We start from the raw sequence: 7,842 nt of genomic DNA, 5'->3' as shown, positions 1-7,842 counted from the left end.
ACAAATAAACTAAAGCTAACACTTTCAAAAAGCAAAATTAAACTGAAACAAGCTAGCTCACCTACAATGAAACTAAACTGAATTAAAGTAAAAAAGTAAAATAACTATAATAACTTGGTGTTTACCAACTTTCTTTTGCGGAAGCTTGGGACTTTTTCCAGTTCTGCTTTTAGCGAAGTCAGAAATGGAGAGCAGGAAGATCAACACTTGTATGGCAACTGCTAATGAAGAGTAGATCAAAGAGTCAAAAACTCATAACCAGAGTATTTGGACCTCGAGTTGAAACTTTCTAGTCCACAAATATTCTGTGATGTTTGCACATTTGCTTTCATGTCCTTTTTAACTTGTATCCATTAGCTGCAAATCTAATCCCAAAAGCAAACTCCTCTGTGTCTACTTTTAGTTGGACTTTGATTTCTCTAAAATTCAGCTTTATTATGAGGCTTCCTTCAAAAAGTGCTGTTTTGCCTCACTCACATTTCCCTAATCTCAATAATAAAAGTTGTAAAGTTAGCATCACTCATAATCAGAAGTCTTACCAAACTAAGAACCAGGATGAACAATGAAGGAAAACCTGTTTAGCCTTCTCACGAAATCTCGTCTTCATCTTGCACCCGGTGGTTGCTTTAATTTATACTGCTGATGTATGATGTTTAACCTGACCAGAATCGAAGCGCTTGCAGTTTTATGAGTGATTGTGAGTTGTGAATCTTGCACAGTGTCTGACAATTCACACACACAGGATCAAACCATTAGTTTGCAGCTACAGTAGATGAATGCAGAGCCTCTGGGAATATCTTCCTCAATAATCTGCCTTTTCTGCTCCCTTATCTCGGTCCAAACCTATCTTTCCATCCCCTAATTTGAAGTCATAATCCAGAGGCTGTGTTTTTTCCCCCCTCCTAGAAAGCTCACACAAAGAAAGGTTGATGTCCATGCCAGGCCTTGTGACATTTCTCCTTCTCCCCCGGGGCTTAGCTGCACCCTCCCTCCTCTGTACACCCTCTCATCCAAAATGCTCCAATTTCTTGGGAGCAATATCTCCTGCTCACAGAGAAAAAGGTCACATGCTCCATTATTTCAAAGTGAACTTTCGACCTAACATTTACAGAGGAGACAAAAAAATAGCTGCCAATGTGAAGACGCAGCAGGTTTAGTATAGCTGTATATTTTTGGATGAAGGATAGATTGCTAGGTGAGTGGAGGCGACGTGCAAAGATTATCATTGTTTGACAACACATGGTTCAGTCTCTATGAAGAGACAAGGGATAACAAGGCTGACAGAGATAAGTGGTCATACATTGATCTGAGTGTTCCTGCTGCATGTAATGCAAAAGTTACTGAAAGTGGTTTCTATGCTAATAATAGCTGTTCTCCTTGTGCATTACTGAGCCTATACATGCAGGATCCGGCCAACCCCCGAGGCTGTGATGGCAGTGACTAACACTGCCTTTTGACTCTGATTCCCTCTGCCAAGATCAGTTATCTCTGCCAGTGCAGTTCTAGCTTCATAACTTCTCATTAGAGCAGTGGGCAGGCTCGGTGATGAGAGGCAAAGCCTGATTTTTTTTACTATTCAGCATGTGCCTGTATGACAATGAGAAGTTTACTGATGTCGCCCTTCTTAAAGCCTAATCATTAAAGGATTTCACAGCACTACCTTTACCTATCAACAGGCACCAGTGAGGACAGGTAGAGAGGAATAAAGAGGACGATAGGGTGAGAAGCAATCCTTTATGAATACACTGAGATGCTAGCTTAATTGCATCCTCAATCGATGTTTGTCCTGTGGTCAATCAAGGCTGCTAATTTGTGTTTTGTTATTGACTTGACTGTTGCTTGGTTTGTTGTATAAAAGCAATCCTCTGGGCTTTCCTAGCAGCAGAACCAAGTCCAGAAAAGCCTTTTAACTAGACCTAGCTCTTATCTTTCAGATTTTTCTTTCTTTCTTTTTGCAACTCTTGTTGCACTCAGCATGCTATCAGGTTTGTCAATACTTGTACCTACTTGTACTTGTCAAATATTATTGGAAAAGCCTTGTGTAGGCATTTTCAGTGCTTGGTGTTCTATAATGATGCGCATCACCTGACACACCCGCAGTGAACAAAAACACTTGGCAACAACATTTTCCATTACTTTTATTGATTCCTCGTCAATCATGAAGAAGCAGCAAGATCTTCTTTTGTTTTTATCTTTGAAGATTAGTAGCATGAAAAAGGGAAGTAGACTTTTGCACAGTGCATACATACTTGCACAATACAGTGCAATCTATTTGAAAGAGTGAGTGTAAACACAAAAAAATATTTTATTTTATGTGCTGGAATGTGCAGAAAATAGGTTTAAATGTTAAACAAATTTCTTCCAGTCAGAGAATATTGCATATAATTAAGTTTTTGCTTGATGCATAAAGTTAAAAGATTTAACGTTTTAAAAAGAGACGTTTCCATTTGATTACATTTTGTATGATGGATTATGCAGAAAAAGTAGAATTGGGCTGAAAGATCTATCGCTTTATCACCTATTCAGGTTGTAAATTGTGTTTTTAAAAAGTAACTAAGTAACTAAGTAATTAATTACTTTTGAAAATAAGTAATCAGTAAAGTAACGGGATTACTTTTTGGGGGAAGTAATCAGTAATTAGTAACTGATTACTTTTTTCAAGTAACTTGACCAACACTGTTCATAAGTGTGGTGGGGTGTGGTCTGTGGCTCTGCTGCAGAGTAGGGGCGGTGCAGCGGTTTCAGGGGGCAGTGTCAGGTAGGCTGGCAGGGCAGCTGGGACCAATCTGTTTGCTATGCTGTCCCTATTTTACTAGGTCATTGGAACCGGAAGGAAGAGCAGAGGAAGGAGTGCTGAGCTGGAGAGAGTGGGGCTGAAAACCCTCCCACCGAGTGTGTTGAATTCTATTGTCATAAATAAAACCTCAAATAAAATTCAGGTGCTGGCAAAACTGTCTGTCATTCTGGGTCCTTGTTACAATAGGCCATTTTTGTTAGTTAAGATGAGTTAACAAACAAAGCACTATCGCACTGGACCACATTAAAATATAAAGTAAAATATAAAGATGCAGTGACTTAGGACTTGCACAGTACTATATATTACGCTGTCATGTAAAATGTCTTCTGGCTGAGGATTGTTAACGATCACCGAAGAATGTTTGAGAAAAAAATGATTCAAGTGTGAGGAAAATCATTGATAAATTCAAGCAGATTTTTAGCCACTGTCAGTTTCTCCAGGAATAAACATCCCTTCATATTCAGGCAAAGAACAGATTATTTGATGAAAGAAAAGTGTCAAAGAACCTCAAAATGTCATCACAGAATCTGCAGGTGACTCTTACGGGTGTTGCTATCAAAGTGATCAGAAAAGCATTGCAGATCTTTAAATGAATGGAAAGTATGCCAGGAAAAAAAGCCCACTGATCAAAAGTTACATTAGAGCAGAAGCAGTTTCTTGTTTGCTACACACAAACATACAGACAAAGACGAACTCTTCTTGAACAAAAAGCTTCACACTGACAAATGGTGGCTGTTATTAATAGTATACACGTTTTGTGCCAGACACTACCAAACAAAGGCAGACCGAAGACTCACCATAACAACACCACAAGTTACCAAAATACTATGAGAGTAATCTTAGCCCACGTGTGAACCACGATGGTGGAAATGTACTGGCCTTCGGTTTCTTTACTGCCTCGAGGACATCTTGCAGACACTATTTCAAATATAAAATTTAACATCAAATGAAAGATGGCTTAAATATAATTTGAGTCTATATGTATGCCAGTTGAATATGAGATCTATCATTAGTACAAACCAAATCCACCAATGACCAGTTCAGAAAAATGAAAAGGTTTTAGGAATGGCCCTGTGGGGTGGAGGATTAAACCACTACATGCAAAATAACAAGGCATTATCTCTCCTATGGGGGGAATACTAGTTTCTAAGCTAACATTTTCACACCTGTTCATATTTTTTTTAGTGAGCAGTTAAAAAAAACCCTTCATGTTGTTAGATTTTCCATATACGTAAAGAAAGATATTTTCCATAACTTTATTATGTGCCCAAACCATTTTAATTTAGCAGATCTATTCTTCCACTACTATTATTTGCTAAATATAGCATTAATCAGTGTGTCACTGGCTGGGTCTCTGACCCAGTGTTTTGAGTTTATTCAGTATCTTTGATTCTCTTTTGTTAGTAGTTTAGGTCTGTCAAGTTGGTGTTATCATGTCTGTTTCCATGTTTTCCTGTTTTATTTTGAAAGACTCTTCTGTTCTTTGACTTTCTATTTAGTTTCACTTCCTAGTAGTGTCAATAGGTTCATGTGTGTCAGCTGTGTGCTCATGTGTTTTCATTTCCCTAATCACCCTTGCGTGTATTTAGTAGCTGTGTCCCAAAACGTAGGCTGCATCCCTGGAGGCCGCATTTCAAGGCCGATTACGTCACAGCCAGGTGACAAATGCGTCCTTCATTTCCCCGAATTTGAAGGATGGGTCGGGTGTGTCCTTCGTGGCCCACCATATCCCAGAATTCATAGCGCAGCCCAGCCAATTCCAGTTTCCAACAATGGCGGCTGCTACTAAGTTTTAAAGTTACTCTTATTACTCTTTCTGGGTCACAAAATAAACTTTCAACATATTTTCAGGTGAGAAAGTAGCCGTGTGAAGTTCAAATATCTGCTTGGTTTATCAAGACATCACATATTTGCAAAAGCGCTCCGACGTTTTCGGAGACGTCTGTTACCCACCAGCTCGATAGCTAGCCGGGGGGTTCAGTGGTCGCTCGAGCCGGCGAGAGCAGCGGACTCCCGGCTTCATCGTTTTCAGACCCCGCTGTCTTTCGGTACTCAGGTTAAACATGATATATAAGTCACTCGGATAACTTAAAAATGTAATTGTTTGGCTTTTTTCGGTGTGTTATTTGTTCCAGAGTAAATCGATTTGGCTGAGATCAAAGTTATTAGATTATTAGATTAAATAAAACTTTGTTAATCCATCGGGTGGGTTCCTCTGGGATTTTCACACAGCTGAATAAACGTCAACAGAAGTGTGAGACGGTTGAGAATTTACGCCAGTGTCCTGTTATATTTTAGATAGCAAGGAGCAGACAGCTGAGTTTATTAAACTCCACCGGGACAGCGGTGACGCAAATCTGAAGGCTAGACCGTCACAGCCTCGCACTTCCGGCCTTCTCGGTCTTCGAAGGACCCGGCCCACGTAGACCGCGAAGGCCGGGTCCTCTGAAGGATGCGGCCTACGTTTTGTTTCTGTTGATTCATTTTCAGGTCGCCTGTTAACCTCACCATAGTCAGTCATAGTGTCTCGTAGTTTGTCGTAGTGTTTCACAGTGTTTCATGTTTTTTCATAATTTTCTTAGTTTACTTGTTTATCTTTTGCCACCAGCCAAGAAAGGCTCGTTTTTGTTCAAACTGCAACTCCCTTTTCAGCTTCTGCTTTTGGTTCCTGTTTTCAAAAACACTGGCGCACCCCGCCGTGACACAGGAGTGGTTAGCCTCACAGCAAGAAGGTTCCAGGTTCAAATCCACTTGCATGGTAGGGGGTTTCTGTGTAGAGCTTGTCGCAATCCCAAGATGTGTGTGTTAGAATAACTGGTGATTCTAATGGGTGAATGGCTGTTTGCCTCCCTGTATTAATCCTGCAACAGACTGGCAACCTGTCCACAGTGTACACCGCCTCTTGCCCGATCGCAGCTGAGATAGGGTCTATTTCACCATCCTAAACTGGATAAACAGGGGAAAAAAATAGTGAGTGTAACAATTCAAACAATAAGGATTAGTTGAATTGTTTTCATGTAAAATTCTACAAATGCCCTCAAAAGGCTTGTTTGGTGTTGTTAACATATACTCTAAAAGGGTTAAAAGCAACATGGTTTTATGAATGTGCTGCTCTCATTACATAATTACATTACAATATAAGAGTGCTTGAAAAAATGAATCATACTGGATATGCAGCTGCCTTTCTTTTGATGTATTATGAAATCCTATTTTATTTCTCTTCATCAACATTTTTTCCTAGAAAAAAAAAAGTCCTGTATTCTTCTATTTTTGCCTCCTGAAGGTTTTGTGCAATGGAAAATATTTCTCCTCTCTGTAACAGTCATGCTAATAATTTCTTCTCTTTGTGTTTGCTCATCAGACACATGCTGCTCGGCTCTTGTTTTCTCTCTCCTCTCCTCAATATTTCATGCCACTGAAAGTGCATCTATTCTCAGCGTCCCCATGCCCTACCACCTCCTGACTGTCAAAACATAATTTTCTATCATTCGACACCCCTCCATCTTCTTAACCCTCTCTCTGCCACTCGGTCTTCCAAAGAAAGGCCATTACTGTATGTACGTATATTAAAGTTATCTAAGGTGTGCAGAGTGAGCCTTTCTCTACCATGAGAACAATGTTTGGGTTTATTTTGGACTTTAAACCTGATGCAGCCAAACACAAAACTGTTGAAATGTACAATGCACCATATGTGATTTTCAGAGTTTTACTTCTCTCACAGTATCACGAAAACTACATGGCCTAATAATGATTTATTTAAAATATTACTTTTTGTTATTTCAATCCACCTTCAGATGAACTCAGGTGACTTGAGCCATTAAGTTTTTACCAAAACTTTCCTGCCAGCAGTCACGTGCATAATAACAAGTTTCTGGCAAAGCTGTAATATGTTTCCCCCTGAGGGTTTCCATTTGGAAACCAGCATCAAATATTGCAAGGTGTACTGGGTTACCACACCTATTACGAAGTGGGCTGTGACCCAGAACTTGGCATGGCCTGCCACACTATGCTGACACCTTGTTCACATTTCATCCAGTTTCATTATTTGTTTATTAAGAAGCAGCATCTACTGCGGCTTACGTGTGTTCCACACATACACTACATACCATAAAGGTATCAGCGTGACTCAACTAACGGACTTCAACAGATGGTCAAATAGAATCGGAGTCTCCATTTTTCTACAAATCTTTGATGTTGGAAATGGACAATCTGACAAAAAAACAAGGGTTGAAAAGAAAGTAGGATCTGAGTATCTCTTTTAAGCTTTACTTCTTTGATTTTTACCAGAATACTTCACTGATGTATGAACAATTACACAGTATTTCAGGATCAGGTTTAAAAACCAGCATTTCCGACCATTGCTTGTTCATTTATAAGTTTGTGACTACTATATGTATCCATCCATCCATCCATTCTCTGCCGCTTATCCTTTTACAGGGTCACGGGGGGGCTCGAACCTATCCCAGCTGTCTTGGGGTGAGAGGCAGGGTACACCCTGGACGGGTTGTCCAGTCCGTCGCAGGGCCAACACATAGACACAGACAACCATTCGCACTCATATACACACCCGCATTCACACACACCAGCCATTCATGACTGGGCTGGGGGACGGCCCTAACGACGGTCACCTGGTGCTAAATAACTATTATATTTAGCTTAGCAAAATAGCATCACGTAATTAAAAGGATTATTTCTTTGCATCAAATAAAACTACAAACCAGGCTAAAGCTGCACAAGCCTGTTATGGTCAAAAACTGCGCAGGATGCTTTTGGTCTCGGTGGACTTCACAGGCCCCAAACAGTAATGGTCCTCTCAAGCTATCTAAGGAAATATCATTTGCAGAATATCAGACCAATTTACAGTCACTTATGAGTGAAAATGAGGTCTCTGTTTCAGAATCAGTAAGTCATCATCTATCTATCCATGATATGTGCGCTATTTAATGAGGAAAAGTGGAGGCTAATATGAAAAGTGGGAACCCACTGCAGAGGTAAACCCTGTAAAGCAGCCAGGATTCGCAAGCGCTACAGTATAGCGGCAACTG

Source organism: Oreochromis niloticus, linkage group LG22 (assembly GCF_001858045.2).
Source record: "Oreochromis niloticus isolate F11D_XX linkage group LG22, O_niloticus_UMD_NMBU, whole genome shotgun sequence".
NCBI lineage: Eukaryota > Metazoa > Chordata > Actinopteri > Cichliformes > Cichlidae > Oreochromis > Oreochromis niloticus.
The sequence above is the reverse complement of the archived record's forward strand: the minus strand, read 5'-3'. Positions refer to the sequence as shown.